Below are 23,717 nucleotides of genomic sequence, written 5' to 3'. Positions count from 1 at the left end.
ATATAGATATAGATATAGATATAGATATAGATATAGATATAGATATATCCTTTATTTCAATGTCATGTTACTGCTCTTTCTGCATCTTATACTTCTTCCCCAGTCTTTGTTCTACATAGCAAAATTATGTATTTATATAATGCATATCAGTGGCCATTATATTACTTCAAAGCACTTTAACGATTTCCCTGGCTCTTCACTATGTGAAGTTAAAGTACTTTCAGCCTTGTGTTTTAGTACATAGACTTGATTGTTCCCTCAGAGCACTCATCATCATTTGTCCCCAAATACAATGGAACCTCCATATTTATTCATAGAAATTTCCTTTTAAATCATTTGAAATCTGAGCCCACCTCTTCTGTAACACCACACTCTATACTTCAAAAGCAAAAGGAGCTTTTATCTCCCACATTTAGATCAACTGTGATCTTTCATTTGTCTTCACAGGTTAATGGGACCAAACAATTAGACATCTAAGTTATCATTCTTGGAAAGTACTTAGGCAAGCATCATTATTCTTAAAAATATCATATGTTGTTAAAAGAACAATTGAAAAAAATATATAAGGTATTTTATTGTATTTTAAAATTAAATATGTTATATAAATTGTTGCATGAACTTTCATTTACTCCATTGTTCTTAACCTCTTTATCACACAATCTGGGTAAACTAAAAATTAAGTTGTTTTGTTTGTTTGTTTGTTTGTTTGCTGCTGTGAAAACACTCTGACAGGAAGAAAAGGTTTATGCTGGCCCAAAGCTCAAAGTTATACCACACCATGGCAGAAAAGCCAAGGTAACAAAAAATTAAATCTGGTCACATTGTATCCACAATGAAGAAGGGGGAGCAGTGAGTGTAAGGTGACACTTAGTTCCCTTCCTTCCATTTATCCAGGCCAGTTTCCCAGCAGGGACAGCTAGAGGATGTCCACCTCAATGAATATACTTAGGCTAACATATAGGCATGCTCAGATGTTCATCTTCCCAGTGCTGCTGGATTCCATGAGGCTGACAGCACTCTCTATCACAACTCTACTCCTAGTAAGGAAGTCTATTGAACAGGATGGCACATCTACAATGTGGTTTAGTATTTATCCACAAGGTAGGATAATTCATCATGCTGAAAACAATTTTCAATCAATAATCTAAATTATGTATAGGATTTCATTAGAATGCATTTACACTCAATGATTTTTATCTACTTTATATTAATTAATTTGTTACCCTATGTTTGATTAGTTTTTCAGATGTTATTTTACATCTGAAATATACTGAAACTCTATCACTGTTTCAATGAAGTCACCATTCGTCAAGTCTACATTAGTCACATTTACATGGAAGGGATGAATGTAGATTAAATAATTAAAAGGTCTCTTTGAGATATCGTTAGGTAACCAGGCCAAGTTTGTGTCAAGATAGACTTGGGTTTTACAAAGAAATTATATTAAAATTATAAATACATTATGCAATGCATTTTATTTATTTGCTTATTTTTATTTCTTTTAATATTAGTTACGGTTTGTTTACTTTGTATCCCTGCTGTATCCCACTCCCTCTTTCCCTCCCAATCCCAACCTCCCTCCCTCATCTCCTCCCTGCCCCTTTCCAAGTCTACTGATAGGGGTGAACCTCCTCTCCTTTCATCTGATACTGGATTATCAGGTATCTGCAGGACTGGCTGCAAACTCCTTCACTGTGGCCTAGCAGGGTTCCTCCACCCCCGGGGGGAGGAGATGAAAGAGCCCTACATTTAGATCATATCAGAAACAGTCCCTGTTCCCCTTATTAGGTTTCCCAGTTGGTTACTGAGCTAACAAGGGCTACGTCTGAGCAGAGATTGTAGGTTACATCCATACATCATCCTTGTTTGCAAAAACAGTCTCATAAAAGACCCCTGTGCTCAGATATATTTGGTCTTTGTGGAGCTCCTGTCCTGTCCAGGTCATATTAACTCCCCCCTTCTTTTTTCATGATTCTCTGCACTCTGCCGAAGGTTTGGTTATGAGTTTTAATATCTGCTTTGATACACTGCTAGGTAGAGTCTTTCAGAGGCCCTCTGTGGTAGGCTCCTGTCCTGTTACTTATTTTCTCCTACATCCAATGTCCATTCCATTTGTCTTTCTAAGTGAGGATTGATCATCATAACCTGAGTCCTCTTTCTAGTTTATCTTCTTTAGGTGTATAGATTTCAGTATGTTTATCCTATCTTATAGGTCTATATAAGTGAGTATATACCAAGTGTGTCTTTCTGCTTTTGGGATACTGTACTCAGGATGATCATTTCTAGGTCCCACCATTTGCCTGCAAATTTCATGATTTCCTCATTTTTAATTGCTGAGTAGTATTCCATTGTGGAAAAGTACCACAATTTCTATATCCATTCCTCCACTGAAATACATCTGGGTTGTTTCCAGGTTCTGGCTATTATGAATAAAGCTGCTACAAACATGGTTGAGCAAATGTCCTTGTTGTGTACTTGAGCCTCTTTTGGATATATGCCTAGGAGTGGTATAGCTGGATCTTGAGGAAGCATTATTCGTAATTGTTAACATGATAACATAAATAATATTTGTATAGAAGTGAACAGAATTAAAACACAACCCTCTGATAAGGCTCAATTATAAAATTATTTATTTATTTGTCTTGATATAAAAAGTGGAGGATACATAAAACCAGACACATTAAATAGATTAGAAGAAAAAATGGGGAATACCCTTGAACTTATTGGCACAGGAGACAACTTCCTGAACACAACACCAACAGCACAGGCTCTAAGAGCAACAATCAATAAATGGGACCTCATGAAACTGAAAAGCTTCTGCAAAGCAAATGACACTGTCATCAAAACAAAAAGCGACTGCCTACAGATTGGGAAAGAATCATCACCAACCCTTTATCTGACAAAGGGCTAATATCCTTTATATATAAAGAACTAAAGAAGCTGAAATGTAGCAAACCAAGTAATCCAATTAAAAAATGGGGAACAGAGCTAAGCAGTGAATTCTCTGTAGAGGAATATCGAATGGCAGAGAAACACTTGAAGATATGCTCAACCTCATTAGCCATTAGAGAAATGCAAATCAAAACAACCCTGAGATTTCACCTTACACCCATCAAAATGGCCAAGATGAAAAACTCAACTGACAATACATGTTGGACAGGTTGTGGAGGAAGGGGAACCCTCCTCCACTGCTGGTGGGAATGTAAACTGGTACAACCATTCTGGAAATCAATCTGGCGCTTTTTCAGACAACTAGGAATAGTGCTTTCTCAAGTTCCAGCCATACCACTCCTAGGCATATATCCAAAAGAGGCTCAAGTACACAATAAGGAAATTTGCTCAACCATGTTTGTAGCAGCCTTAATTGTAATAGCCAGAAGCTGAAAACAGCCCACATGCCCCTCAGTTGAAGAATGGATGCAGAAATTTTGGTACATCTACACAATGAAGTATTATTCTGCAACGAAAAATAAGGAAATCATGAAATTTGCAGGTAAATGGTGGGACCTGGAAATGAACATCCTGAGTGAGCTGTCCCAGAAGCAGAAAGACACACACGGTATATACTCACTCATATAGACATATAATATAGGATAAACCTACTAAAATCTGTACATCTAAAGAAACTAATCAAGAGAGAGGACCCTGACTAAAATGCTCAATCCCCATCCTGAAGGGCAAAGAGGATGGACATCAGAAGAAGAGGAAAACAGGAAACAACCTAGGAACCTGCCACAGAGGGCCTCTGAAATCCTCTGCCCTGCAGACTATCAAAGCAGGGGCTTAGACTTATGGCCAATTGTTGGGCAAAGTGCAGGGAATCTTATGTAAGAAATGGGAAATAGTAAGATCTGGAGAGGACAGAAACCCCATAAGGAGAGCAACAGAACCAGAAAATTTGAACACAGGGGTCTTCCCAGAGACTCATACTCCAACCAAGTACCATGCATGGAGATAACCTAGAACCCTTGCACAGATGTAGTCCATGGCCGTGTAGTGTCCAAGTGGGTTACATAGTAAAGGGAAGAGGAACTGCCTCTGAGATAATCTGATTGGCCTGCTCTTTGATCACCTCCCCCTGAGGGGGAAGCAGCCTTACCAGGTCACAGAAGATGACAATGCATACACTCCTGTTGTGATCTCATAGACTAAGATCAGAAGGAAAGAGGAGAAACTCCCCTATCAGTGGACTTGGGGAGGGACATTTGTGAAGAAGGGGAGAGAGAGGGTGGGACCGAGAGGGGAGGAGGGTGGGGCTTATGGGGGGGATACAAAGTGAATAAGTGTAATTAATAAAAAAAATTTTAAAAAGTGGAGGATAGCAGGTCCTGGTGGTCCATTCTGTCAATCCCACAACTAGGTAGGCGGGGCTGTGAAACTCTGAGTTTAAGAACAATCTGATTTACATAGCATAGTAAGTTCTAAGCTAGCCTTGGAGACAGTGTCAGCCAATATCAAAAACAAAACAAAAAGAAAAGAAAAGAAAAAAAAATAAAATGAAAGAAAAATCTCAAAAAACCTGGAAAGTCCAAAGTTTGATGTTATAATAGCTACATGGTTTGGGCCTTCTCTAGCCCATAAATTCAATAAAAACCTCAAAACAAAACAAAACAAAACAAAACAAAGCAAAATAGTTTAAGTAATTAAACTTCATTATTTACTGCAGATACAGAGACTGTGCTGGTTTACTTTAAGAAACCCTTTTATTTACATTTCTTATATCTCTTTCTCCCTATTCCAACCCATTCCCTTTCAATACCCCAACACCAGGTAGGAGAGAGAAATGGTTTGTGGGAGAGGGGGCACAGTTCTTTCTTAGCTGCTTCCTGCTGGTTAGGGTTTAGATTCCCTGGAGCCAGTCCAATCCTTGTTTCAGGAGATCTCCAACTTCTTGTCTCACTGCATCAAGAGCAACAGGAGCTGCATAGGGGAAGCAGCAGCAGCCTTGTTCTTTTTCGGGGCTACTCCACACTTCTGGGCTCTGGCACTTATTGTCTCTCCAAAGTCCTCAGATTTTAACTATCTACAGCTGGCAAAGAGCTCCTCTCAGATAATGCACACAGAAAATAGTTTGCTGCTGTGTACCATCTGAATCATCCCACATCCCACACCTAGAACCTAAACAAAAAAAACATGTTTATATCCACAAGAGAGTGTGTAGTGTGTATGAGACTACTATTCCTAGGACAACATGAAAAAACATCTGTGTATCCCAGTTACAGAACTGAAGGCAGGTCAAAGTAAAAAACACCACTAAATTCTAACATGTGAGCATTAAATGCTATTTGTGAACAATGACCATATTTGGGTCATGAGTAAGGACTCTGCACTCTGCCGAAGGTTTGGTTATGAGTTTTAATATCTGCTTTGATACACTGCTAGGTAGAGTCTTTCAGAGGCCCTCTATGGTAGGCTCCTGTCCCGTTACTTATTTTCTATGAGGCTATCCTCATAGATTCCCTTGTCCATTACTTATAGGAGAGTGGTCCACTCAGAGATAGCCACATGATCAAATGTTCTCCACAGTAAAGATAGCTCATTAAGGATAAGTCCCTATAGCTCTCTGCCAAAACTGTCTTCAGCTTGACAGGCCTGAGAGTCCACCATTCACAAAGGCCTTGATTGCACAAACATGTGAAGGACAGGGTCTTGTGCATTAGGCTTCAGAGACATTCTGAGATTTTTGTCTTTCCTAATGTATGTCCCTTTAGAGCTTCATAATTTCTAAGGTGCTTCCTTCCATGAAGGAATATTTCTACTCAGAATAAACTGCTATACAGCTGTGTACAAGATCAAGGATTTCATAGTTAGTACACAGATATGTATGTCATAAATTGAAACCCAGAGTTGTTTTGTGTGCTCTCCTACAGAGAATGAGTATTTAAGGAGAAAATTAGAGCACTTGATTTTTGGAAACACATTTTTCATAACACTGTAAGAAGTGAAGGAAAAGTCTGGGGGAGCCTGGAGGAGTTTTCTAGGGAAGGTGATGTCTAGCAGAGAAACAATAGGCAGGAGCACACTCTATCTGAGGTGAGTGACACCTGAAAAATTTCAACAAGCGCACACAGAGCAACCTGTTCTAGACAGTCACTGGGGCATCAGTGAAGAGGTGAGCAGCTCTGTGTGCTTCTGAGCTGGTCAGGTGTAATTGGAAGTCTTCTTTTTACAGCAGAGCATTAGGATAATTAAGAACTAAACACTAATGGGAAGGCTTCAGTAGCAAACAATGGAAGTATTTAGGTAGTAAACTATTGCTAGAGGAATGTGAAACAACCTAAATTGTTGATACCAGAGACACCTAAAAGCAGTATTACCCAAGCCTTTTCTTTTACTCAAAAGGAAAACATAACAATTTGGGAAAGTACATGTTCTTTTGGCCTTGAATAAGGTAATTATGGGTAATCAAATAGTAGCCTGATTCTTTAACAGCCCTCCTTCTGATAGTACAGGAGGCTTTTTTTTTTCTCACAGATAAACAACAAGGGAAACCAGGAATATTAAACATTCAAGGTTGTTACTTCAAAGGGAAAAAAATATAAAAAAAATATAAAAAATATAAACTATTTCTGCCCAGAATGCTTGTTGTTTAATAGCCCAGTGACCTTTGCCATGTCTGTAGTACCTAACACCACATCAGATCCTATGAAGGTGGCAATGTATATCACAAAGAGTTTCAATGTAGTCATGTATTAAACGCTAGTGAGCGTACAGGGTAGAGATAATTATCATTAGGAAAAGAGGTTTTTTTGTTTTGTTTTGTTTTTTGTTTTGTTTTGTTTTGTTTTTTAACTGTGCTGTGCTTACCTATACCTGAAATAAACCACCTAGTATCAATTCTTGAAGTTTGAACCAACACAAGCAACGGAATCCTGCTGGCCTTGGAGTTCCCAGAGACCTGACAGTTAAAACCTTGGGAATATAAATTATAAAGGAGACTTTCTGGTTGTCAAGGATAAGCATCAGTAGTAGGAAGCCAATATCAAATTTCCTGAGGAAACTTTCCTTTTAAGATAATATTATGCCAAGGATATTTCTCTATGTATTTGAGTAATCGACATTTTTCCAGAAAAAAAATATTGTCATTCAACACAAATAAGACAAACTTGGATTCAAGTTACTTTTCTGAAGAAAATGCAAAGCAAGTTATCAAGTTGCACTTGTTGTTGTTTTCATCCTAAGAGGATCCTTATCTAGGCTTTAGGTCTCCAGTTAAGTTTATGTTTGTGGCTGAAGAAAAGACATTAAAAATTGTCATGAATAGCCCTTGGGGAAAAGACATAGCATGTCAGCTAGACTGGAGTTTTGTGAGACACAGGCTGAACCACGTCCTGTTACCTCATGTCACCGATGAAGAACAAAGATATTGAGCAGGATACTCCACCCCAGGGACATGGACAATTGCAGTATTGTCAGCAGAACCAGAAGTCTCACTGGTTTCTTCAATGATCTGCAAGGATGATAAGAGTCAGAGAAGCAGGCACAAGATAAAGAAGTAAGTAGTGACTCACTTTTTGTGTCTTTGTATGAAAGCAGCTAAAGCAACAATGTATGAGGTAGCATGTGCAAGACACAATAAAATATGTTACAGTTGACAATACTTCAAAGGTGTATTGTTTTCTTTTGAAATAACATTGAATTAACTTAATTGTAATCTCAAAAAGACTGACTTAAACTGGATTTTTAAATCTATACTGAAGAATTAAAATGTATCAGACTTGAACAAGTGATTCTGCTTTCTCATAAAAGCATTGTTTATTTGGAGAAATATCCCTCAACTATCAGCCATTAAATATGAGCCATAGTTTTGCTACACATCCAACCAGCATTCTGTTCTTGTGTCTTATCTGAACAATAATTTCTCCATTTATAAAAGGAAAAGTGCTACAACACATGTCATCTGAGCCTCTTTCCACACCAGTCATTACAGGAATGCATGTGCTACAGAATGTATTTGAGCACAGTAGACATGGTTCCAACTCATCTTTATGCAAGGCCTTATAGAAAGGTAAAATGACTAATGACAAATACAGAAATTATTTTAAAGATTTCTTTATTCTAAAAATGACATTATTACTATTGACTGTTAAAGAATATTTTTCCTCAAATACGGTGGTTTAGGTGGTTTATACTTTTTTATAATATGTGAATGTACCCACAAACATATTCCTTATATCAAATGGGAAAAAGATTGTATACAGTTTATTATTCAGCAAAATGAGTCATTTATAAATAAACAAAACCAATAGAGAAGGGTTTTACCAAATTGTTAAAGCTGAATTTAGTCTGGCTAATGATAGGAACTCTGAAAAACATAATCACTATTATCTTATAGTGGGCAAATAGCATGCCACATATCATCTAACTTTATAGACAGAATCATTGTATTAGTCTTTTGCTTGAAATAAAATAATGTTTTAAATACTATATTTATTTTCTGTCTGACTTGTAAACATTTGAAGGCTTGGCCATAAAGTAGATATATAAACTGTTTTATATAGATGTATAGACCCATAATCTATTATTTTTCTCAGCAGTATGTTGCTTTATTCTTACTCATTAATTTTATAACATTGTGAATCAAGTATGGAGTTATATGTATACTTAAAAATCACATTGAAATGTTGATAAGAAAAAAATTATCATGAGAAGTTTTCCATCAGTGTTGGTGGTGACATTTCAGATATAGCAATAGCTGAGTTTGAAAACTGAATTATAAGTCGAAGTGAAACATGGAAACGTGTACTTAATGCTGTGAATACGTATTAAAAGCCAGTAGGAGTTGACAGAGAATAGCACACAAAGAAAAATGGGAGTCTTTTGGCAAAAAGCTATTGAAACTGAATTTGTTTGTGTGTGACATGCAAAGAGGTTGAGCCTGAGGAAAAACTATAGGAAGACTATTACACATACATAGATAGAACAAAAATAACCAAAAACAAACAAACAAACAAAAAACAGACTTTGTCAGAGACAACCCCTGTCCCCCTTACTAGGGAACACATTTGGAAACTGAGCAGCCTATGGGTTTCATCTGCACAAGGGGTCTAGGGCCTCTCCATGCAAGGTTCTAGGTTGGAGTATCAGTCTCTTAAGGACACTCTGGCCCCAGGTTTTGTTTTTTTTGTTTTTTTTTTTTTTACTCTGTTGGTCTCGTTGTGGAGCTCTTGCCACTTGCAGGTCTTTCTATCTCCCCCTTCTTTCATAAGATTCCCTGAAATCTGAGGAAACTTTGGCTATGAGTCTCAGCATCTGCTCAGATAACCTCCTGGGTGGAGTATTTCAGAGTCCCTCTGTGGTAGTCTCCTGTCCTATTCCCTGTTTTCTCCCTCTTCAGATGTCAATCCCATTTGCCTTGCTGAGTGAGGATTGAGCATCTTACCCAGAGTTCTCCTTCCTTATCACTATTAGGTGTACAGATTTTAGTATGTTTATATTATATGTCTAATATACACTTATACATGAGTCACATAGGAAGACAATGCAGCCAGTCCCAATGTGATCTGATAGGCTAAGGTCAGATAAAAGGGGAGGAGGGCCTCCCCTATCAGTGGACTAAGGGAGGGGCATGGGAGGAGAAGAGGGGGGAGAGTGTGGGACTGGGAGGATTTGGGGAGACTATAGCTGGGATAAAAAGTGAATAAATTGTAATAAATAATAATAAATTAAAAAATATTAAACTGGAAATTAATAAGAAACTTTACAAATAACAAACTCATTGTACCACAAAAAACCAGATTTCATTCTATAATAATGTAAAGTAAAAAAGAAAATAAATAAACTAAATCCTCCCAAGCAGGAGAAATTCAGTCACATTCAATGTTCATTTTAGTGTTGTATAAATTATTGATGGTAAGTGATTAGTCTGAGGATACATTGATGAGTAATGAGCAGTTTGTCAGGGGAATATAATGCACATAATTTGATATACATTTACTTATAATGGATGTTTGTCATCTTACCTGATGGAGCTCCCTTCTAGAATTAAACACCATGTTTAAAAATTTCAATAGCATATATGAGAATCTCTATTTAGAGATATTGTCCAGGTAAAATTTGCATATGTAAGGAAGCTAAGAAAGGAGGACCCTGGATAAGATGATCAATCCTCATTCAGAAAGGCAAACAGGATAGACATTGGAAGAGAGAGAAAACAGAGATAGGACAGAAGCCTACCACAGAGGGCCTCTGAGAGACTCTACCCAGCAGGGTATCAAAGCAGATGCTGAGAGTCATAGCCAAACTTTGGGCAGAGTGCAGGGAACCTTATGAAAGAAGAATAAACTAGAAAGAGCTGGAAGAACAGGAACTCCACAAGGAGAGCAACAGAACCAAAATATCTGGGCCCAGGGGTCTTTTCTGAGATTGATACTCTAAACAAGGACCATGCATGGAAATAATCTATGCACTGATGATAGCCTATGGAAGCTGAGTATCCAAGTGGGTACCCTAGTATTGGTGATAGGGACTGTCTCTGATATGAATTCAGTGGCTGGCTCTTTGATCACCTCCTCCTGATGTGGGATCAGCCTTAGCAGGCCACAGTGGAAGATAATTCAGCCAGTCCTGATGAGCTCTGATAGGCTAGGGATAGATGAAAGGGGAGAAGTACCTCCCCTATCAGTGGAGGGGCATGGGAGGGAGAAAAGCTAGGGAGAAGGGGAGTATAAGAGGATGAAGGAGAGGGTTACAGCTGGGATACAAAGTGAATAGATCATAATTACGTTTTTTTTTAATTTTTTATTAATTACACTTTATTTACTCTGTATTCCCCCCTGTAGTTCCTTCCCTCCTCACCTCCCAATCCCTACTTCTTTCATATGTATATCAACAATTCTACACATGTTAGTTTATGTAGCTCATAATTTATAATCATAGAAAACACAGTTTTCTAACCCAGATGTCCATCAATGGAGAAATGGATACAGAAATTGTGGCATTTTTACACAATGGAATACTACTCAGCAATCAAAAAGGAGGAAATCATGAAATTTGCAGGCAAATGGTGGAATCTAGAAAAGATCATTCTGAGTGAAATATCCCAGAAGGAGAAAGACAAACATGGTATATACTTGCTTATATAGACATACAAGATATAATAAACATAATGAAATCTATACACCTAAAGAAGATAAACAAGAAAGAAGACACAAGGTAAGATGATCAATCCTCACTTAGAAAGACAAATGGGATGTGCATTGGACATATTACAGGAGTCTACCGCAGAAGGCATCTGAAAGACTCTACCTAGCACTGTTTCAAAACAGATACTAAGACTCATAACCAAACCTTTGGCAGAAGGGGAGTTAGTATGATGTGGAAAGGATAGGAGCTCCACAAGGACCAAATATATCTGGGCACAGGTGTCTTTTCTGAGACTGACACTCCACGAAGGACCATGTATGGATATAACCTAGAACATTTGCTCAGATGAAGTGCGTGGTAGCTCAGTAACCTATTGGTTTTCCATAGTAAGGGGAACAGGGACTAGTTCTGACAGGAACTCAATGGCAGGCTCTTTGACCTCCCCACCCCCCAATGGAGGAGTAGTACTGCTAGGCCACAAGGGAGAACTTTGCAGCCAGTCCTAAAGATACCTGATAATATAGGGTCAGATGAAAGGGGAGGAGGTCCTCCCCAATCAGCGGACATGGAAAGGGTCAGGGAGGAGATGAGGGAGGGAGGGTGGAATTGGAAGGGAATAAGGGAGCAGGATACAGCTGAGATACAAAGTTAATAAAATGTAACTAATAATAAAAATTTAAATTAAATTAAAAAAGAAAACAGGTTTCTATGCAATAAAAAATCGACTTTAATTTTTTTTTAATTTTCATTAATTAAACTATTCACTTTATATCCCCCCTGTAGCTCACTCCCACCTTCCCTCTCATTCCCTTCTCCCACCACCTTCTCCATGCATGCCCCTCCCCAAGTCCACTGATAGGGGAGGTCTTCCTTTCATTCCTTCTGATCCTAGTCTATTAGATCTCATCAGGAGTGGAGTGGCTGTATTGTCTTCCTCTGTGGTCTGGTAAGGCTGCTCCCACCTCAGGGGGAGGTAATTAAAGAGCAGGCCAATCAGTTCATGTCAGAAACAGTCCCTTTTTCCATTATTATGGAACCCACTTGCATACTGAACTGTCATGGACTACATCTGTGCAGGGATTCTAGGTTATCTCCATGCATGGTCCTTGGTTGGAGTATCAGTCTCAGAAAAGAACCCTGTGCCCAAATTTTTTGGTTCTGTTGCTCTCCTTGTGGGGTCGTTCCTCTCCAGATATTACTATTTCCCACTTCTTTCATTTGATTCTTTGCAAACTGCCCAAAGGTTGGCCATAAGTTTCAGCGTCTGCTTTGATAATCTACAGGGCAGAGTTTTCCAGAGGCCCTCTGTGGCAAGCTACTACTTGTTCCCTGTTTTTTTTTCTTTTTTTTTTAAATTTTATTATTATGTTTTTTTTTCTTTTTTAACTTCTATTAATTACACTTTATTCACTTTGTATCCTCCCATAAACACCTCCTTCCTACCCTCCAAATTCCACATTACCTCCCCCTTCTTCATGCATGTCCCTTCCTAAGTCCACTGGTAGGGGAGGTCCCCCTCCCCTTCCATCTGATCCTAGTCTATCAGATCAAATAAGGAGTGGCTGCATTGTCAACTTCTGTGGCCTGGTAAGGCTGCTCCCCCCTCAGGGGGAGGTGATCAAAGAGCAGGCCAATCAGTTCATATCAGAGTCAGTCCCTCTTCTCATTACTATGTAACCCATTTGGACCCTTAACTGTCATGGGCTACATTTGTACAGAAATTCTAGGTTATCTCCATGCATGGTACTTGGTTAGAGTATGAGTCTCTGGAAAGACCCATGTGATCAAATTTTCTGATACTGTTGCTCTCTTTGTGGAGCTCATATCCTCTCCAGATCTTACTATTTCCCACTTGTTTCATAACAATCCATGCACTCTGCCCAACAGTTGTACATAAGTCTCAGCATCTGCTTTGATGGTCTGCAGGGCAGAGGCTTTCAAAGGCCCTCTGTGGCAGGTTCCTAATTTATTTCCTGTTTTCTTCTTCTGATGTCTATCCTCTTTGCCTTTTGGGACAAGGATTGAACATTTTAGTTAGGGTCCTCCCTCTTGATTAGTTTCTTTAGATGTACAGATTTTAGTAGGTTTATTCAATATTATATATCTATATGAGTGAGTATATACCATGTGTGTCTTTTTGCTTCTAGGATAGCTCACTCAGGATGATCCTTTCCACTTCCCACCATTTACCTGCAAATTTCCTGACTTCCTTATTTTTCATTGCTGGGTATATTCCATTGTGTAGATGTACCACAATTTCTGTGTCCATTCTTCAGTTGAGGGGAATCTGGGCTCTTTCAAGCTTCTGGCTATTACAAATAAAGCTGCTACAATCATGGTTGAGCAATAAGCCTCTTTTGAATATATACCTAGGAGTGGGATAGCTGGATCTTGAGCAAGCACTATTCCTAGTTGTCTGAGAAAGAGCCAAATTGATTTCCAGAGTGGTTGTACAAGTTTATATTCCCATCAGCAGTGGAGGAGGGTTCCCCTTTCTCCACAACCTCTCCAGCATGTGTTGTCTCTTGAGTTTTTGATCTTGGCCATTCTGATGGGTGTAAGGTGAAATCTCAGGGTCATTTTGATTTGCATTTTCCTAATGGCTAATGAGGTTGAGCATTTCTTTAAGTGTTCTCTGCCATTCGATATTCTTCTATTGAGAATTCTGTTTAGCTCTGTTCCCCATTTTTTAATTGGATCACTTAGTTTGTTGCTTTTCAGCTTCTTTAGTTCTTTATATATACTGGATATTAGCCCTCTGTCAGACAAAGGGTTGGTGAAGAGTCTTTCCCAATCTGTAGGAGTCATTTTGTTTTGATGAGAGTGTCCTTTGCTTTACAGAAGTTTTTCAGTTTCATGAGGTCCCATTTATTGATTGTTGCTCTTACAGCCTGTGCTGTTGGTGTTCTGTTCAGGAAGTTGTCTCTTTTACCAATGAGTTCCATGGTCTTCCCCAATTTTTCTTCTAACATGTTTAGTGTTTCCGGTTTTATATTTAGGTCTTTATCTATTTGGACATTATTTTTGTGCAGGGTGGTATGTATAGATCCATTTGCATTTTTCTACATGTAGCTATCCAGTTAGACCAGTACCATTTATTGAAGATGCTATCTTTTTTCCATTCTATAGTTTTGGCATCTTTTTCACAAAATCAGTTGTCCATAAGTGTGTGGGTTTATTTCTGAGTCTTCTATTCAGTTTCATTGGTACACCATTCTGTTTCTATGTCAGTACCATGCAGTTTTTGTTACTGTTGCTCTATAGTACAGCTTGAGATATGGGATGGAGATACCTCCTGAAGATCTTTTATTATAGAAGATTTTTTTTGAAATTCTGGGTTTTTTGTTATTCTATATAAAGTTGAGAACTTTTCTTTCAAGGTCTGTAAAGAATTGTGTTGGTAATTTGATCGAATTGCTTTGAATCTGTAGATTGCTTTTGATAAGATGACCATTGTTACTATGTTAATCCTGCCAAGCCATGAGCATGGGAGATCTTTCCATCTTCTGATATCTTCTTCTAATTCTTTTTTCAGAGACTTGAAATTTTTTTCATAGAAGTCTCTGACTTGCTTGGTTAGGGTCACACAAAGGTACTTTATGTCTTTTGTGGCTATTCTGAAAGGTGTTGTTTCCCTAATTTCTTTTTCAGCCTTTTTGTCTTTTTTTTTTTTTTTTTTTTTTTTTTGTATATAGGAGGGCCACTGATTTTTTAAGTTAAATTTGTATCCACCCACTTTGCTGAAGGTGTTTATCAACTGTAGGAATTTCCTGGTAGAATTTTTGGGGTCACTTAATATACTATCATATCATCTGCAAACAGTGATACTTTGACTTATTCCTTTCCAATTTGTTTCCCCTTGATCTCCCCCAATTGTCTTATTGCTCTAGCAAGGACTTCCAGGACTGTTGAGGAGATATGGAGGGAGTGGGCAGCCTTGCGTTATCCCTGATTTCAGTGTGATTCATTTAAGTTTCTCTCTATTGAGTTTGATGTTGGCTATAGGCTTGCTGTAAATTGCTGTTACTATGGGTAGGTATGTGCCTTGTATCCCTGATCTCTCCAATACTTTAAACATGAATGGATGTTGGATTTTGTCAAATGCTTTTTCAGCATCTAAGGAGATTATCACGTGTTTTTTTTTCTTTCAGTTTGTTAATATGGTGGATTGCACTGATGGATTTCCCTATATTGAACCACCGCTGAGTACCTTGCATGAAGCCTACTTGGTCATAGTGGATTATATCTTTGATGTGTTCTTGTATTTGGTTTGCAAGTATTTTGTTGAGTAATTTTGAATTAGTTTTCATAAGGGAGATTGGCCTGAAATTCTCTTTCTTTGTTGGGTCTTGTGAGGTTTAAGTACCAAGGTGACTGTGGCTTCATAGAATGAGTTTGGTAGTGTTCCTTCTGTTTCTATTTTGTGAAACAGAAGTTTGAAGAGAATTGGAGTTAGCTCTCCTCTGAAGATCTGGTAGAATTCTGTGCTGAAACTATCTGGCCCTGGGCTTTTTTTGTATGGGAGACTTTTGATGACTGCTTCTATTTCCTTATGGGATATAGAACTATTTATTTTATTTACCTGGTCTTGATTCAGCTTTGGTAAAGAAATCAATCCAGAAAATTATCCATTTCATTTAAATTTTCCAATTCTGTGGCATATAGACTTTTGAAGTAATTCCTAATGATTGTTTGGATTTCCTCAGAGTCTGTTGTTATGTCCCCCTTTTCATTTCTGATATTGTTGATTTGGATAGTGTCTCTCTGCTTTTATTTAGCTTGGCTAAGGGTTTGTCTATCTTGTTGATTTTCTCAAAGAACCAGCTCTTGGTCTCATTGATTTTTTGAATTGTTTTATTTTCAATTTCTTGATTTCAGCCCTTAGTTTGATTATTTTCATTTGTCTCCTCCTCTTTGGTGTGTCTGCTTCTTTTTTTCTAGGGTTTTTAGGTGAGCCATTAAGTTGCTTGCATGAGATGTTTCAAATTTCTTCTTGAAGGCAGTTAGTGCTATGAACTTCCTCTTAGCACTGCTTTCATTGTGTCCCATAAGTTTTGGGTATATTGTGCCTTCATTTTCATTTAATTATTTGAATACTTTAATTCTTCCTTTATTTCTTCTATGACACAGCTGTCATTGAGAACCAAGTTGCTCAGTTTCCATGTGTGTTTAGGCTTTTTGTTATTTCTGTTGACGTTGAGATCCAGCTTTAGTTCATAGTGGTCAGATACGATACATGCAATTATTTCAATATTTTTGTATCTGTTGAGACTTGTTTTGTGACCAACTATTTAGTCTATTTTGGAAAAGGTTGCACGAGGTGCTGAGAAGGTAAATTCTTTTGTGTTTGGGTGTAAAGTTCTGTAAATGTCTGTGAGGTCCACTTGATTCATGAGCTCCGTTAAAGGCATTGTTTCTTTGTTTAATTTCTGGTTTGTTGACTTGTCTTTTGTTGAGTGTGGGGTGTTGAAGTCTCCCACTATTAATGTGTGGGGATCTATGTGTGGTTTAAGTTTTATCAATGTTTCTTTTACAAATCTGTTTGCTCTTATATTTGGAGCATAGATGTTCAGAATTGTGGTGTCTTCCTGGTTGAATTTTCCATTGATGAGTATGAAGTGTCATTCCCCATCTCTTTTGATTTATTTTGGTTGAAAGTCTATCTTATTAGATATTAGAATGGCTACTCCTGCTTGCTTCTTGGGTCCATTTGCTTGGAAAACAGGTTCCAGCCCTTTACTCGCAGGTAATGTCTATCTTTGTGACTTAGGTGTGTTTCTTGTATCCAACAGATTGTTGGGTCTTGTTTATATATCCATTCTGGTAGTCTGCATCTTTTGATTGGAGAGTTGAGTCCATTTATGTTAAGGGAGATTAATGACCAGTGGCTGCTAGATGCTTTGATTTTGCTGTTGGCTATGGTAGTGTGGTTGTGTGCTTGGCTACTATTGGTTTTGCTGTAGTGAGGTTAATTTTTTCTGTGTTTTCCTGAATGTAGTTAGTTTTTCTGGGTTCTATTTTTCCTTCTAATATCTTCTGTAATGCTGGATTTGTGGGTAGGTATCGTTTGAATTCGTTTTTGTCATTGAATATCTTGTTTTCTCCATCTATTATGACTGAGAGTTTTGCTGATTATATTAGCCTGGGCTGACATCTGTGTTCTCTTAGGGTTTGCATTATATCCATCCAGGCCCTTCTTGATTTCATAGTCTCTGTTGAGAAGTCAGGTGTGATTATTAAATAATGGGGTGGGTCAGCTCAAAGCCCTGTATCTGGTGGACGATAGCTGAGTTGGTCAGCCTGTCAGCACTTTGCACCAGTGAAACCTCTTTCATTTTGCCCAAGTGAGGGGCAGGGTCAGCTCTCCTGCCTTCAGCAGCTAGCAAGGGGCAAGTTTCTTGTACATGCCCCTGTGGGTGAGGAGTGGTGTCCCAGATGGCAGCCCATACCAGTGAAGTCTTCATGGCCTTAGATGGCAACATATGCCACAGACATCAGCCAAGACCTCTGCTGATGCAGGGTCACAGACCCCAGATGTGAATCTCGGCTGCAGTAAGGGCTGGGACATCACCATGACCTCAGGGGGCAGTGCAGGCTGTCACATCAGGCTGTTCCTCACCACTCTAACCTCTCCTCATAGAGCACAAACTATTATGACTTGCTTTTTCTGCCATCTCTGTACTGCATACTTGCTCATCATAGTGTCACACTGGCCTCTGGGAGTCCTTCACCCCACTGGACAGGGGCTCTGATTTCTTTTAGCCTTTCCACACTTGTTTGTATTTACTCTGTCTGCTTGCTCCAGTGACGACTTTTCTTTTCTTTCTTACTTGTACTCTTTTTTTCTGTCTTTGTCTTAGGGTCACTCAGTAGTGAGTTATTGATTCCTGTTTTTCTAGGGCAACAAAATTCTCCTGAACACATTTAATACTTTAAACAATAGATGTGCTATAGATTTGTCTTATTTAGTTATTTTCCGTTTGAAGATACTGTGCCATTTACTCTAAGGTTTTTTAATGATTTTTATCTTACATTTAACTTTCAGTAGTTTTACTTGGCTATTTCTAGAACAACTTCTTTCGTCTTGACTCCATTTGGTTTCAAAATATTAAAATATATGTATTTAAGTAGCTTTAGAAACCTTTCCACCTTGATCTAAAATGATTTATTTACCTTATTCTCCTTTATCATTGCACTTAGATTCCAATTTGGGTTTAAGTTTCTCATATACTCTAGCTTATTTCACATCTCTTTATTAGTCTTAATGCAATCTACTCATTTAGTTTCCAGTTGTTAATTTTCTTGGATCCATTGACATCCTGCTAATTCTATCTAACAAGTAATTTAATTGTTATATTTTTTTAATTCAGAATGTTGTTTGAATATTTTTATACATTCAGTTTTCTGATAATATTAAACATGCTATTGTCCTCTTAAGCTACTCTTAATAAGCCTGGAGTCCAATTAATTCAGGCGGATATTAAACATTGAGCCTCTACAAATTTCTCCTTACTAAACTCAAGTGGAATCTTTTTTTTTTTTTAAGAAACATCTCTTGAGGAATAACCTTGCTCAGAGAGATGCACTAACATTTTATATTGATTACACAGTGAAAAGTTACTGCTTGAAGAAAAATACACTTTTTGAGAATGTATACGTATTCAGATATAAAGCTTATTACTTTTCTTAGTACATAACACCATTTAATCATATTTACATATGTATTATGGGTATGAGAATACATCATCTGAACTATGAATTTTAACATCAAAAAAAGAAGAAAGGATTTTTTTACTAACATTACATATTCTAACCACAGATTTTTTTTTTTTATACACAAAAGTGCCCTCTGTGGACATCCTTCCCAAAGTCATTTGCATCCAGTAATTCACTTCTCTGTGGAACACCTTTTGAGGGTTGTTAGGTTGTGCCCTTTCAACTGACAGCCATTTGTATCTTTAAGATCTTTTTTTTTTTAATTTTTTTTTATTTCTTTCTTTTTCTTTTCTTTTCTTTTTGAATCTTTTAAAGTGCCAAAATTTGGTGATAAGACAATGTGTTTCACGGCAAAGTCCCATGAAGAAGTCATTATGGGGTTCAGTTCTGTTTTATTTAAACTCCTGTTTAATCCACTCATTACACTGATTTTCCTAAACACCAATCAGAATGCACCATATTGTTGTTAAAAGTAAATTACGATCTTTGTTTAAAAAATGAACAGTTTTTTGACCAGTTATCTCCACTGCCTGCCTACACTACTCATGTCTCTTAAATTTTATAACAAATTAGAGTGGGTGGACTTCTTAATTAAGAGCCATATACTTAGTTTTTGTATGACATCCCATCTATTCCACAAACACAAAAAATATCTCCTTACAGATGTCTTATGTTAAATGAATATACATGAAATTTATTATGAAATATAAGCTGTTAATTTTACATATAGAATAGATTTCAGGAATAAATCTAATTATATTCAAAGTAGACTAAAAAATTCCTGAACTTCAAAAGGATTCATTAATTTTATTTATTATCCAAAAAGGTCTAAATTTTAGTGCTTTATTGGGCTTTCATTTCCATTTCCACTAAATTTGCAGCATGTACAGCCCTGAGTATTATGTATGTTATTTTCTGTTTATACATGTATTAGTTTTTTTTATTATTATTCCTATAGTATATGACTAAATGGTGCATTGTAAACATTAGTAAAACATTTCTCCTTCCATCCTTTGGCCCTCATTTGACTTCCAAGACATATATAAATGTCTTCTATGCATTTTAATACACACCATTATGATATCTATCAAATCCATGAAGCAGACCTTGCAGGTAACCAGGCAGGGAGAGAATTTTGAACAGATGAGGATGAAAGCCCAGTTCACATTGAGTTTGCCAATCTGGATCAGATGTAGGGGAGTCTATTGACAGGTGGTTCAATGTCAGCACATTTAAAACACAGTACAATTTGGGGAAAGGTTTCCACTCAACAGTCATTCCAATTCTAGCTGCACAATAAAGCTTAAGTGACTCCAGTGAAACTCTGTTACAAAGTACATGTAACCATGAGGGTGGGTTCTATAGCTAAAAGCCTTAGAATCTAATGTGCTCTCTGACCGACAGAGAAGTGAAGTCAGGAGGTCATAATGTCCATGTGACATCTTCCGTAAGGAAGGGTAATATTCTTGAAAGGAAAGTTTCTGGAATATTGATTCTGGGGAACTTGAGTGATGTCTACTTCTATAGCAAAGGGTGGGTGAGATCTACCTCAACAGACAGTGAAAAGTCACCAGGTCATTAACAAAATCAATTCCCAGCTTTCTGTATGGGAAGCAGGCATTTTTGTCTCCTACACTGAGAAAAGGCCCCTATGTGTTTAACATTTGTTTTTCCCTAGTGATAGGTAGGGTCAAAGACCTTTGTGCTCCTAGCAAATACATTTGTAAGTATTTTATTAACTTTTTCTGTCTATATATGATTTTAAAACACTAGACATTATTTGTTGTGTCCTAAAAAGCATGACCTGAACTGCCCATTAATGCATGCTTATTTAATATGTATATGTAAAATTTATGAAGATTGTCATGAACCAGAATCTTTTGATGAGGAACACAGAGCACCAAACACACTTGTACTTGGGAATATAAACATGTTCTTTTTGGACTAGAGGGGAAATGTAAGGGATGAGTTCAGAAATATGTATTAAGATGCTTAAAAAAGTAAAGTAGTGTCAGAGAATTTTCAGAACTATATAATAGACTGTGAAGTGTGTTTAAGGAAGGAAAAGTATGACCAAACCTGTTATAGGAGGATTCATGTGGTACTTTAGTCTTGGAGCAATTAATAATGACGTTAAGGACCTTAAGAACAGAGCAGATTGAAAGAAAGTAAACTAGTGAGTTGCTTGAAATGAAAGTAGACACATAGGCCACATATTTGAATTCTTGGCCTTTATTTGGTTGAACTGTTTCAAAAAGGAAGTATGGCCATTTGGTTGAGAGTTATTACTAGAATAGGCTTTGAGGTTTTGAAAGCCTATGCCAGGCCTGCCTAGTCTGTCTGTCTTTCTGTCTCTGTCTCTGTCTATCTCTATTCTATCTCTATCTTTCTCTGCTTCCAACTTATCTTATCTTCCAAGATAAGATGTAAACTCTCAACTATTGCTCTGGTACCATGCCTGCCAGCCTGTTGACCTCTTTCCTGCCATAATGGCCTTGGATAAATCCTCTGAAACTGCCGAAAAACCAAAATGAAATGCTTTCTTTCATAGGTTGTTACAGTCATGGTTTCTTTTCACTTCATTAAAAACAACAACAACAACAACAAAATTAACAGAACTAAGCAGAATAAGAAACATTAAGCAACTGATTGGATTAATAAAACCCAGAAGAAGTCAATTTGTTCATTTTTCTATAAACTTTGGTATAGTTGAAGGCTAACTATCGCTATACATTTGAGTGATTTGTACTGAAATTTGTTAATAACATTGTTTTTATTATAATATACTGTTTTATGGCAAAAAAAATAAAACCCACTTCACAAGACAGAACTTAAAACTGATACTGTTACCTGGGCTGAAGACCCTTTGGCTATCTAGATCCTAGGCCGTTCAGAATAATACAGATGAGTGTTGTTATTCTGCTAAATGGATGCTGTCATAAGCTTAGCCCTAAGTTCTTGTGTGTATACCCACAGATCAGTATGTCTGTCAACGCTCATCAGAGAAGATTCTTTTTGCAGTAAATTGCAATTATGATAGAGACTGACAACTTACAAATGTACAGAGAACTGTGGCTCACTAAAGGAAACAGCTATGTCCCAACCCCTACAGCAAAATCTCAGGGAACATGATGGAAGAAAGGATGGAATGATCTGAAGAGCTAGCAGTGATGGATGACTGCAGACACACCTGCTTTGCTAGACATGACAACGTTTTTGCACACATGAGTTTACAGCACCTGTTACAGCACATACAAGACAGGGACAGCATCAAGCTAAAATTCCACTGTTGATTATCGAAGGACTTAGTAAGTTCCATCCCTGCCAAGAAACTCTTCATGCTACAGAAGTGAGTTCTACACATACACACATAATGATGGCACTAAATGGACTCACTGGGAAAAATAAATAAAAACATGTGACATTGTAAGAAATGATGGTGGGGGTATGTGAGAGAAATGGTAGGGAATATATGAGAGAACTTTCCCTAGTTTCTAAAATATCTACAGAACCTCTGTACCCAACCTTAGGTCTTAAAAGTTTTCATTTTGTTCAAAATGTCTTATATTTTTATTTAGCACTTGTATCTGGAATAGATATTGAGCAAATTGGTTTGTAAAAGAAGTCCAGTTTTAGAAATGGGTTACTACTTTTGGAGTTGTTGGACAGCAATGTTACACAGAGCACTAAATTTTATCAGCCATTGGTAATGATCATGGCTCAACAATGTCATGGTAAGAACCCATTTATGAAGATATCACAAGTTTGGGTCAAAGAACGTGATGAATAAAGCTGGTACTGAGATAAAGGTAGATTACTCCTGGCTAGCATTCATAGTGATGGGTGATGCTATGCAAGTGGCCCAGTGAGTTAAGTAATAATCAGCATTATCCAGTGGTAAGCTGTGTTGGGTACAATAATGACTGGCGCTGTATGACATGCCTGCTTGTGCAAGAGTTACAGAAGTACTCTAGGGGTAATCAGCCACTTTCTCATTGTATTTAAGGCCTACACCAACACACAAAATATATGCCTGGCATCATTATCAGGCCACGAACCTAGGTACGCCCTAAGGGAGAACCTGAGAGAGAACCATCTGTAAAATAAGTATAGGAGTATGTCTTCTAGTGTTATGGTGAGAAGTAAAAAGCACTCTTAGTATACTTGTTAATTAGAAAACACTCAGCGTACATCAGCAGCTAAAAATGACCAAGGTTTGCTTATAGACTCTAATCTTAGCTCACTACTCAGTGTTAATTAAGATCATACTTTAAATACCTAAACCAGCAGCTTTCTTAGTGCAATAGAATATAGATTTCTGTAAGTACTCAGATGGTGGGATATTGAAAATTCAAGTTCATACATAATTCAAATTTGTTATATTAAATATTGTTTGGTTAATTATTTTCTCCATTACAATTAGATGATAATTGGTCACACAGAAACACAGAGACCCACAGAAGTTCACCATTACATTGCCTCTAAATTATAAATTTGATAACTAATGACATATATGCATAAAAACAAATATTTACTTGATATTGGATAAAGTTTTGGAATGGGCAGTAATGAAAAAATGATATGCTTGTAACTGCAGTAAATACTTTCTTGAAATATTGGTAATACAAAAAGCCTAATAGATTTTGTGAAGATCACATTTTTATTGTTTTCTGTGACTAACGTAACATTTTCATTTTAATTTAGGTATATATTTCATATTTTTCAATTAAAAAATAACATTACAAAGACTTTTTATTTGAGCTAAAGCAACATAATAACATATTTTATTCTTTAGCTAGAAGGCAGGTTATTCTGTTTGCTTAAATTGTTCAATCAGTCTTTCGAGGCATCCGGCATGCTGCCTGTTTCTTCTGCCTAAAATAAGCAGTCAATTTTAATTAACTTGGTGCACAGAA

This window comes from Psammomys obesus, unplaced genomic scaffold, assembly GCF_907164565.1.
Source record: "Psammomys obesus unplaced genomic scaffold, mPsaObe1.curated_primary_1811, whole genome shotgun sequence".
Taxonomy (NCBI): domain Eukaryota; kingdom Metazoa; phylum Chordata; class Mammalia; order Rodentia; family Muridae; genus Psammomys; species Psammomys obesus.
The sequence above is the reverse complement of the archived record's forward strand: the minus strand, read 5'-3'. Positions refer to the sequence as shown.